General features: G+C 41.5%; 1 long non-coding RNA gene across 24 annotated transcripts in view; it reads left to right on the top strand.

The window, feature by feature from the left end:
- LOC102151911 overlaps window positions 1–12,356 on the top strand; it is a 125,225-nt gene that overhangs the window by 74,520 nt on the left and 38,349 nt on the right. For 11 of the 24 annotated variants that reach the window (XR_005373341.1, XR_005373340.1, XR_005373326.1 and 8 more), the window contains one exon: window positions 1,675–2,054. This is a non-coding gene — a long non-coding RNA (uncharacterized LOC102151911). Of the gene's footprint in view, window positions 1–1,674; window positions 2,055–2,157; window positions 2,898–4,450; window positions 4,978–11,913; window positions 12,107–12,243; window positions 12,344–12,356 lie in introns of those variants that run through there. The other 13 variants (XR_005373333.1, XR_005373332.1, XR_005373325.1 and 10 more) reach the window with 7 other exon arrangements.

Here is a 12,356-nt window from a genome sequence, read left to right as displayed (position 1 = left end):
TGAGAAAAACCAAGGCACACAGAGGTTAAGTAAGGGACGGAATTAGGCTGGAACTAGAGGGTTTGATTCCAGAGCTTTTGCTTTTAACCATAGCCCTCTGTTTTGTAGACTTGCCCCTTTGATCTTTCCTCTCCCATATTCATTAATAAAATAATGGGAAACAGTAGCAAGGGTCATCTCTGGAGACTTCATTTATACCTTCCGTGCTGTATCTTCTGATCTTTCTCAACTACTTTTGTATATATACATGTATATATTTTTATACAGCACCTCTGAGGCAGAGTAATTCCATTTGTCTTATTTTGTAATCATCTTTGTTGAATAGTAAGTGGAGTCTTTGAAGATGAAAAGATTTTTTATCCTTGAAATATATGTTTGGGAGGTCCCTAAGTGCCTTCGTATGTTTGATATTCAGAAGCCTGAGAACATATTATCACCTCTACTCCAGAAAAACCTCATTTGGTCCATAATGAGAATGAGTCTTGGGAGCTTTTTGACATGGTTTTCAATGAAGAAGGTGCTTTCCTTTTTGATACACGAGCAAACCATGGAGTACCATTTGTGCTTTTTATTTTCCAAATGGGATAATTATATAAGATGAAAGATTTGTGCCTTAATATTTTTATTCTAGGTGCATGGGAAGACTCTATTGATTTTATATAAGTAGAATATCCAATGACTGCAGAAAGAGGATTCACAGGCAGTCTTTAACATAATATTATAGGATGGTAGTCATTACCTAGCAGAAATGAATTTGCACCATATATAAGGCTCTATATACACAGTATCTTCTCGATACCCTCTACTTAGATATCATTAGTCTGTTTACAGGTGGGGAAACTGAGCTTTAGAAAAATTCAATCATTTATCCAAGTTCATTTTGTAGAATCATATCCAATCAATATCCAAACCTGGATTAATTTGACTCCAAAACTGTCTCCAGGAGAAGTAGGATGGTTGAGCAGTAGATTTCAACTATGGCTGGACATTAGAACTTTTAGAATCCCCAGTCCCCAGGCTTCACACCAGACCACTTAAATAAGAATCTCTGGGAGGTAAGACTCAGGCATCAGCACACTGGAAAGCTCTCCATGTGATGCCAGTGGACATCCCAGGTGGAGAACCATGCTGAAATAACCATGCACCTGATTCTGTTATGCTTCCTGTCAGGCAACATTGTGATGCCCCTTAAGATTCAATGGTGGGGGATCCCTGGATGGCGCAGCGGTTTGGCGCCTGCCTTTGGCCCAGGGCGCGATCCTGGAGACCCGGGATCGAATCCCACATCGGGCTCCCGGTGCATGGAGCCTGCTTCTCCCTCTGCCTGTGTCTCTGCCTCTCTCTCTCTCTCTCTCTCTGTGTGTGACTATCATAAATAAATAAAAATTAAAAAAAAAAGATTCAATGGTGGGTAGATAGAAGACCTGCTGCATTTCCTAAGGCATTTATACATTATCTGGAGGAAGTAATTTGAATCGTGGGTATCAGTTTTTCATACCAGAGAACTGAAGCTAATCTCTATTTTGAGCCCCATCTTCATTCTCTTTGGGATTACGAAGCAGTTGAGTCACCTCTAGGGAACCAAGTCATGTCAGTCAAATCAGGATTCAAATTTGGTCAATTTAAGTCTTACATCATTTCAGTGTTTTTGCTCACTCTCTTTTTCTCCCCCAGAAAGAGGCTCTCCACCAAGGAAGATGAAATAGGACTCTCCTGCGGGTGGCTATCATTTTCCTCCATCAGGACTGGCTATGGCTTGGGTACCTGGTCTTCGGATGTTAGCCTGTAGTCCTGGGCATAGTTCTTGTCTTTGCGGCTCCATACTGTATTTGCTGGTGTCTCCCTCATCATGACTGTAGGATCTCATCAGGTCTGCCAGTCCATCCCACCCCTACTGGACTCTTTGAGACATGGAAAATACAAACTCCCTCATGGAGATGATGTGGTGGAGTCAGCAAATACCCGCTCACAAGAGCTGTGTGAGTCTTACCATCTTGTGTTCAATGACGTCACCTCGGTAGCTTGAAACTAGCCTAATAAAGCTCCATGTATGAGTTTCCTGTTGATTCTATAACAAATTACTGCTAGCTTGGTGGCTTAAAACAAATTTATTCTCTGTTTTGACCTCTCTCTCTTTCTCTCCTTTGAATAATACAGGGTGATCTCGAGGTCCCTGACTGAATCACATCTGCCAAGTTCCTTTTGCCATACAGAGTAACACCTTCACAGCTTCTGGGGATTAGGACATGGACACCTGTGAGGGGTCATTACTCTGCCTAACCTAAAAAAGAGATTTTTATTTTCAAGAGAGCTAGTTGTTAAATACTTAGTGGCACACACTCCCCGTGACCCTCTTAATACCTTGGTAGACTTGTGGGGAAGACCCTAATCCTTCTCACGGCGCTACCACTTTGATTTTAATGCTGTCATACCTTCTGTCATTTAGGGACACCTATAAGGTTTCTGCCTCCAAAAAATGGGGCACAGCTGCTCTCTAGCCCCCGAGCTTCTCTGGGTGTCTGTGAAGACCCAGGCTGAGGCTGCAGGGTGCAGTTACACCCTCCTGCTATTCAGATGATCACTTCTCCTCTCTACTTTCCTCTCCTTTCTCAGTCATTGCATTTTACTTTTTTGGGGATGGGAAAACTTGCTTTTATGTCATTATACATTCATCCTAAGACTGTGTTTATCAAATAAACTTTATATATCTCCCGGGTCTTAGTTTTTAATAGCTGCAGGCAAGCTTTTAGAATTTAACAAATCTTTTCTCTCTCAAAAAGCTGGTTTCTCACAAATCAGAAGCACCTTTCTTTTAAGATTCCATTTATTTCCAAGTTTCAAAATCCTATTTTGAACCTCAAAGCCAATAAAGGCTGTTTTGCTATCCTTCTAAAGCAATGACAGCCACTGAATAATAAATGGGTAGTGGGGTCTCCGGGCAAGGAATATAATACAGCATTTTAAAACTCTTTTGACATAGCTAACAATGTGGTACAACATGGATCAAAATGCCAAGCAGGTGGTACATACAGATAATATAGGCTGTAGGAGTTTAGAGGATAGAGAGGTTGGTGGGAGATGCAGAGTTAAAGGAACCTTCATGGTTTTGGAAGGACTAAGCTAGCCAGGGTGGACGGTTGGGTTCAAGTAGGAAAAAACAAGAGGGATGTAATGTCAGGCAGGAGTAGGAGCATGCAAGGGAGCAAGCAGGAGGCGTCCTTCAGGATGCCTGAGGAGGGTGTCTGTGAGGGAAAGTCCCAGGGACATGGAATAGCTGAAGGCTTTGAATGGCAGGCTGAAGAGTTAGGACCACATTCCTAGTCCCAGGGAAGGGGCCCCTGGATGTGCTGTGAGCTCTTAGTCTCCAGGGCCGAGTGTGTGCTTGCAACCAGTGCCCCTGAACCCTGGTCTCCTCTGAGCTCCACAGCAGCAGAATAGCACCATTGCAGAGCTCCCTTGACACACAACCAAACCTTTCCCATACACCACGGATACTTCCCAGACTCCGCCTGTGAAGCATGTGTGCTACCACCTTCACTTCATAGGAGAAGAAATGGACCTTCACATACCTTGAAATTCTCTTATAAACAGTTTGTCCTTGGTGTTTACTCCTTAGTTATTAGCTCAGTTTGGGGATGTAGGGGCAATGTATTGTGACTGTGTGTGTGGGATATGTGAGTGAGAGATGTATGTGTGTGGTGTGTTCATCCTGTATGTGTGCACGATGCACGGAACGTGTGGGGTACGTGTACGTACATGCAAAGTGTATGTGTGTGTGTGGCAGTTGGGGAGTGTGTGCTATGTGGGATGTGTGTCAGATTTGTGGGGTGTGTGTGTGGTGAACGGGGTGTGTGTGGTTGGTGTGTTGGGTGGGGGTGAGAGACGTCTGTGTGGTGTGGTCTCAGCGTAAGCCTAGATGATGCGGGGTGTACATGTGGGGAGTGGGGTAGGCGTGTGCACACACACCTGTGAACTTGGGCTGTGATGCTTCAGAGCGCTAGCTGTGGAGCCAGGCCTCCTGAATCGATGACTGGTACTACCGTGTAAGCAAAATCTTTAATGTCTTAGTGTCTTAGTTTGCTTATCTCTACAAAGAGAGTAATGAGGATGCCTACTTCCAAGTGGTACTTCCAGTGTGCCCCTACCCATAAGGCATTTGGAACAATGCCTACGACATAGATGGTACCCGGTGAACGTCAGCTGCTGTTCGGTCACATCACAGATGCTCAGGTTTTCAGGTTAAAGGTCTCCCTGCCCTTTCTGCTGGCCAAGGGCCCTTCGAAGCAGCGAGCAGTGACAGTTATTATAGAGCCGTGACATCCAAGCTAACAGAGAAGAGTTTTCTTCTTCATGTCCTCGCTGATCTCCAGCATCACTGCTCATCTTTGCATTCACTGTAGATTCCAACAACACACAAAATCGTTAGCTGTTTTTTTTTTTTTTTTTCCAGAAACCTGGCTGGGCTGATGAAGAACAGAGGTGGCCCCCAGCATACTGCACTAATAGAAAAAGACAAGGACAATAGATGGGGGGCTCTCAAATGGTACCCACAGCCACCACCACAACTCATTAATAGTAGCATATGTTTGGTACGATGCAAATTGTTAGCTGCTTATGTAACCTTTTAGTTTCCACAGAGAAAAATGCCCATGAAAACACCCTGGGTTTCCATCTGGAATGAGGGGCGATGCCTCCGGCTGCTGGTTCAAAGACTGACATTCATCGTGGGCAGCCAGGAGCCAGGGGTTGAGGAAAACTCATTTTCCCTTCTTTTTACCCTATCCAGAGAGGTTTCTAGGGCACAGGCAGTGAGAGCCCCCTTGAAGACGTTTTATAAATGTCAGGACCATCCTGTCCAGGTTATCAGAGAGTAGGAAATTAATGGCAACTTAATAATAAAGCTAAGACTGTCAGATTTTTGTAACTGGACAAACGCAAAGCAGTATTGTATTTAATGCAATTAAATATATGTGTATCTCCTATCAAACATGGTCACCTTTTGTCTCTCTCTATCCCCTTCTCCTGCTTTATTTTATTAAGTCCCTTCCTCTCTAGATTGTAAGGTTGACAAGGACAGAGATTTTGCCCCTCTTGCTCACGGCTGTAGCCCCAGTCTCGGAAACAGTTCGGCATATGGCAGGTGCCTCTACTGAGTTGTTGATTAAAGAAATGAAACAACAACAAAAAAGGAACAGAAAGAAACATCACTTCACTGTCTGTCTAGTGAGACGGTTTGTTAAAATACAATACAGCACCTTTCTACAGTGGAACCATTAAAAACGATAAGGCAAATTTAAGTCCTTATTTATTAACACGGAAACACATACATTATGTATTCAGTGAAGAAATCATGTTGCAAAGCAGTGTGTTTATCTTCTGCACATATGCTCATAGTTACGTGTATGTATGTGGGTATAGTTACACACACACACACACACACACATATATATATATTTGTGTAGAAAAATCTGTAGAACATATATCAGTCACAATCTCTGGGGGGGGGTCGATGGGAGATTTTTATTTCTTTTGCCCTTTTGTATTATCTGAAAAATTTAAGTAGAAGCACAAATCGCTTTAAACATCAGAAAAGTAAAGATGATTTTCTTTAAAAATAGATTGTCTTTTTTCTTCCCTTGTTTTGTCTTGAGCTTCTAAAACCTTCCTTCAAAGCCTGTGTCCCAGCTCTCATATGTTCCAGCCGCCCAAGGCAATCGAAACTGGGCACTCGAGGTTGTTGAGAAGTATCCAAATAATTTCTTCTGCTCGATCAGTATGGGGTTGAACTTTCTGGAGCTTCAGAAGGAAAATAAGAAAAACTCCAGCTTCTGGCAGAGTGTAGGCTCTCAATACACGGTTGTTTAAGAGGAATGAATACAGCTGGAAACTTCCACGTGGCTTGTTCTCTGCTGAAGTGGTGCCTCTTGACTCCAGGTCGATCTGTGGTATCCTGGAGAATCACGATGGTTCCCCCCGAGTTCAGGTCTTATTTACCCCGTCAAATGTACTTGTTCAAAAGCCGACCCTTCTAGGTTGGGCAGGAATGAATGAGAATGATCTGGGAGGCGAGACTGATGCTTTTGAATGTGGGAACCAGTAACGTAGTTTATGAGAGAATTAGACTGAGTTCCAGATGGCACAGCTTTTGAAGGTTGAGCTGATAACCATTGCTACCCACCCTGTCTTCTGAGTTTTAATAGAGTTTGGATATTTTTTAAAAAATTAATAATGAATGAATTTAAGAAAAGACTTTTTTGATTTATTTGACAAAGAATGAGACAGAAGGAGAGCACAAGCAGGAGGAGCAGCAGGCAGAGGGAGAGGGAGAAGCAGGCTCCCTGTTGAGCAGAGAGCCCAATGTGGGGCTCCATCCCAGGACCCTAGGATCATGACCTGAGTCAAAGGCAGATGCTTAACTGACTGAGCCACCCAGGTGCCCCTAATTAATTTCTAAAAAAATATTTATTAATTTTAGAGAGACAGAGAGTGAGAAAGAGAGCAAGAGCATGGGGTAGGGAAGGGTAGAGGGAGAGAGAAAAACTTAAGCAGACTCTGTGCTGACCTTGGAGCCTGACTCGGGGCTTGATCTCATGATGTTGAGATGACGACCTGAGCTGAATCCAAGATTTGGATGCTTAACTGACTGTTCCACCCAGATACCCATGGGCTTGGAGATTTTAAAATCTAATAAAGACCACAATTATCTGTGGCCTCAGGACAGTGGGCTGCATTGCTTAACAGTGAGATATTAAAATAAATACTAACATTACTTCTCCTCTTTCTATGTACCAGACACTGGCTACACTCCTTACTTGTCTTACACCATTGAATCCTTTTGGGCCATACCCTCTGAAATGGGTGCCATTATTAACCCACTTTAGAGGATGAGGCACCTCTAATTTAAGGAGCAGTTAGTACCCTGCTTGAAGTCAGCTGTATGGATATTATATGACACGCCTGGGACACACAGCCAGCTCTCTCCTACTCCAGACACTATTCTCTGAAATCCCCATTCTAGACAGTTTTTGTTTTTCTGTTTTATAATTTGTCAGTCACACCATTAATGAAACTACCTACCCTGTGCACAATCCTCGTCCGTTCTGGTTGTTGGGTGACCTTATGTCATATGTTTCAAGATGAATTGGTTTGGGATCATTCCAGAAAGGTTTGGAGACTTTGTGAAGGCCTTTGCCAACAGCAAGGGGGTATTTTACATAAAGATTACATTAGGCCTGCTTTGCTTTAGTTGCCAGCGTTGTTTTGCATCTCTAACTTAGCCTGTCTGGGTTTAAACTTGAACCTCCTTTTAGACCGTACCAGGGAATACAGAACCTCATCAGGGGGGTATGGGAGATGCTGGTTTTCCTTAGCAAACATATGATCAAATCTGGTATTCAATTGTTAGAATACTTTCTTTGTTTACCTCACGTAACTGTGAAGGGAACAGGTTCATTTGATTTCCCTTAATTGATTTCATATTTTAAGGGAAAATAGGAGGTTTGTAATTATATACACATATCTCATTAAGTAGAATCTTACACAGCTTCTTCACGAAGTCATTATTATTTAGGACAGCAAGAGGTTAAGTTGTCTGCAATCACCCATATAATGATGCTGAAATAGAACAATTAATTTTCCAACATAAAATTTCAGGGAATGAATACAGGCACCCAAATAGGAGAGATTAATCATTTAAGTATTGAAAAAGGGACACGAAGACCAGTTAATTGCCAGGATCTGAAAGTCAGCAGTCTAATCCGATTAAATATGTAAATGGGGCAGTGCTGTTCATTTTCAGTGTTCTTTTGGACTAATAATTAAATGATGGATTTAGAAATTAATTGCTAGGTAGTGGGCTGCTTGTCCAGAAAACACTGCCTGCCTTCACCAGCTGGGCCCGGCTCTTGCAAGTTCCACAGCCTTACTCTTTTTTTCTTGGCCATGGAGGAATCGAGAAGAAATTCACACCATGAACAAATAACCTCCTTCCTCTGCCTTCTCCCTGACATGACAGCCAAAATGAGAGAATATTTCTCCTTGAGGACAGTGCTATATTGCTACTTGACTTGTAATAAGTGTCAGGAGAATAGCTCTAGCGAGAGAGGAAAAAAACTAAGCCTTAGCAGATGTCTAAATAAGCATGAGTCTGGTTTGAAATGGGAAAAGTCCTTCCCCATTCACATCAGCTTGCAACCATCTCTACCTCCTCCTTTCCCAGAGGAAACCTGGTCTTAACAGTGCACCAAGGGCATCACACTGCTCCTCCTGTCCCCTAGGTGACTGCACCTATGAGCCAGCGCGCCGTGTGGTAGCATGTTCTGCTAATATTCTGGCCCTGGGACTCTCAGTACTTGTGTGCTGATGTGCTGCGGGGTGGGGTCCTCCAGATGCCGGCGGGCTGTGGGGTGCATCACAGGTGGGCAGGCAGGCAGGGGGACTAGCTTGGTCACACTCTAGCCAGATTCGCTTCTTCCCTCTGTTGTGTAACCTCATAGCACATTGTCTGTGAATCTGTTAGGTTATTGATTTGAATGATCCTCGAATATGACCAAGTTTCTAATTCAGGCTTTACACATCCTGGGTGTTCAGAAAGGTCTGCACAATATGGAATTAAGTGAATAAATGCATGATGAGGGCAAATACAAAGTTCTGTTGTCTCGGTAGGTACTGGACAGAGTAAATTAGGAAGAGTTTTGTGTTGCAATCAGCAAGATCAACTGAAAGACATTCAGATTTGATTCAGATTCTGATTCAGTTAGCCAGTTCTTTCCCCAATTAACTAGTTTTTTTTTTTTCACCTTTAATTTTTTTTTCAAAAGTAGAACATGTATGAAACCACAAACTCAAATAATGAGAACTAACATGCGTGTGCTCGTATTTGTAAGGGCCTTAAGATTGATGGGACATTTTCTTAACCACTTGTCAAACCACTTTTTTTTTTTTAAGTGTAGTATGTTGGTTTCATTGGAATTTAGTTTTTTTTGGAAGTAAATTTTATATGTTTATATGTTTCAACACTATAAATGCCATGTCCGTCTTCTTGTTAGCTGATAGCTGTATATCATGAGGGACTGTAGAAAAGATCTGATGTACCTTTGCATTCCTAGCAAGCTGAGCCCAACCCCTTATGTGTTTAATGTCTGTTAGTTGAACAGGACAGACAATGCACTGGACCTAAAGTATCTGGAGATTCATTTATTATTCCTCGGTGAGTTTTGCAAGTTAAAAGTTAGGAACTGACAATTCTCAGTGTAAAGGAGTGAACCAATATAAATGGAATTTTAGGTATGAGTAATGTAGATATTTGGGGCTGAGTAGAATTCTTTATCATGTCTGCTAAGCAACTTTGTGTTTAAAGTAAAGGTTGCCTCTGACTTCTGTTAAAGCCTAATGTGTGTTTTTCTTCTCTTTATACAAAGGTGAAATTGATAGGGTTAGAGAACATGGGCTTTGAATTCAAACATACCTGGGTTTGAGCCCCCACTCTCCCATTGACTTGCTATCACTGTTGGACAGCTTTTTTAAGCCTCTGGGCTCACAGCAAGAACAAAACGCATGGTGATGGTGGAAATTGGAGATAATGTGACTTACATGGTATATTGTAGGCATTTGATAACTGTTGCTATTTTATTAATCATTATTATTTTAGAGAGCCATATACCCATGCAACATTTTTTAATGTTTATGGGTATCTAAGGAATTCCAATGAAACCAACATACTTTAGTCTTTTGACATCCCACATATCTTCATCTGCTTGGGCTTCCATAACAACCTGAGATTGGGTGTCTTAAACAATAGAAATTCACTTTCTCACAGTTCTGGAGGCTGGAAGTCTGAGATCAGAGTGTCAGCATGATTTGCTTCTTTTTTAAAAAAATTATTTATTTATTTATTTATTTATTCATTCATGAGAGAGAGAGAGAGAGAGGCAGAGATGCAGGCAGAGGGGGAAGCAGGCCCCATGCAGGAAGCCCGACATAGAGCTTGATCCCGGGTCTCCGGGATCAGGCCCCAGGCTGAAGGCAGCACTAATAGCTCTGAGCCACCTGGGCTGCCCGCATGATTCAGTTCTGGTGAGAGCTTCCGACCTGGCTTGCAGATGGGCACCTTGCTATGTCTTTACATGTTGGAGAGAGAAAGCAAGCAAGCCCTCTGTTGTCTCATAAGGACACTACTACCATCATGAAGGCTCCATCCTCATAATTTCATCTAAACCTGATTATCTCCAGAAGGCACCATTTGCAAATACCAAATATTGGGAGTTAGGGCTTTAGCATATGAATTTTGGAGGGATAGAATTCAGTCTGTAATACCCACAAAGAGGTCCTATCAGAATTGGTTGACATAAAAGTTTTCTATATAGTAATGGGTTAATCTGAGTGAGAGCAGTGGTTAAGGGAAGGGGTTTTGCAGCACAGTGGGTTATGATCCAGGTTGATTGCCACCTCCAAATATATCTGTGGGTTTGTCATTTGAATTTTAAATTTTCTTCCCTTAAAGTGAGAAGAAACCAAGAGTGGTTGATGACAGGGTACACGGTGAGGTTCTTGGGTTTTCATCAAAGTCAATGTATTATTATTCTCTTGCATCTTTGATCAGAGGTATGGAGTGGAGGGTTGGAAACCAGATGATATTTAGATGGGCGATGACTACATGTTAAGATAGAAGTTTCATGGGTAGAGAATAAGTAAAGGCAGAGCACAGAAATTCACATGCCCCTGCCTCTGTCATTTCTGGGTACTATGAAGGTTATCTAATTATGGGCCCAACTCCTTAAAGATCTTGAAATTATCACTAGGTAACTTAAGTTTGAAGTCTCGCTGCACTCCTTACCAGTTGTGTGACCTTGAGTAAGTGACCGAACATCACAGAGCCTTGGTCTTCTCATTGCTAATAAGGACCAAAGTTCCTTACACATAGTAGGTACTCAATTAAGGTTTATTGACTTTGAAAATGAATGGATTTAGCCTCTTTATCACTGAAGGGCAAGTGCAGACAGTATTCGTGATTATATAAGCAGTCAAACTGCCATGCTTGACATCACTGTATAAAAGTAAAATTAAAAGGTATTTCAGTAACCCAGGTTTTCAATCTTACATGAAATTGTTGGAGCTGGATGTATTGAATAATTTAGAAATTTTCAGTTGGTAAAAATATAATACTATATATATATATATATATATAAATATAAATATAAATATATAGCATCTAACACCCCTGGTGGGGTCTGAAGAAAACACTCCATAATCAAACACATTAATAATTCTTTAGTGAAATGTGTGAATATTTATACTCAGTGAGACATGCAGAGACTATAAATAATCTCACATCTTGTCACATTTTTCCACAAAAGCAGGTCACTTTGGGTCAGGTTTTGCTACCAAAGACATTATGAAAAAAATTTGATTTTTTTGAAATCTTTTTAGAAAAGTTTTGGAATTGCAGATAAGGGACTGAGAATCTATATTATTAAAATAACTTTTGATACTACTTTTATGAAGTATTATTGACTTTTCAGAGTTGAAGTCATTGCCATATAACTTGGTCATAAGTGTTCGATTATGAAAATGAAATTTGAATACTGGTTTCCCAGTGAGAAATGCACATCCCAAGACATTCAAATACCCAGGCAATCACAGATTTATGGATTCCTGACCAGCAAATGCTGAGTCTCTAGGCAAAATGCTTTACCAAATGCATCAAGAGCATCCTGTGCCACAGCCTGCGGTCTTATCACATGTAATTCACTACTATTTAGCTCACAGCATAGTTTCCTTTGAATAGCGCTCAAGATAGTGATTTCAAACAGTTTGAAAATTAATCACTTAGTTTTTATTTATTCTTTGAGAAATCCTACCCAGGCAATTGCAATTATAGTTGGCTCAAAGTCCTGTGCAAATTCTGTCTACCAGCTCTCGTCAACATCAGAAATTCGATAAGGGACCTTGGCTGTAAGGCAGAGGAGACACTGCTTGTCCGTGATGTTCATGGCAGAGATGGGAAGCCTTTGTTCCTCTGAGCTCTTTGCTGCATCACAACATTCCCTGGGTTCACCCTCATCTGTAGTTATTAAAATTACCTGCTCATCAGAATCAACAGGAAAAAGTAAGTCAGATTTTCAGCATAGCATCCTAAGAGATTCAGTAGGGGTGGAGTCCCCCAAATCTGTTTGTTTATTTTTCTAATATAGAGCTAAGTTTGGCTGTCAGAATTTCAACCTTCAGCTTATACCTGCTTTGCAGGTCACAACCCGAGACATCCATCTGGGGAAGAGAAAGTTATGGTGCACAGTATTTACCTACAGATTCCTGAGAAGCTCTGCATTTTGAGATGTTAATGGAATTTTGATAATTGG

This window comes from Canis lupus, chromosome 18, assembly GCF_011100685.1.
Source record: "Canis lupus familiaris isolate Mischka breed German Shepherd chromosome 18, alternate assembly UU_Cfam_GSD_1.0, whole genome shotgun sequence".
In the NCBI taxonomy this organism is placed as follows: domain Eukaryota; kingdom Metazoa; phylum Chordata; class Mammalia; order Carnivora; family Canidae; genus Canis; species Canis lupus.
This window is presented reverse-complemented; position numbering and strand designations above follow the sequence as displayed.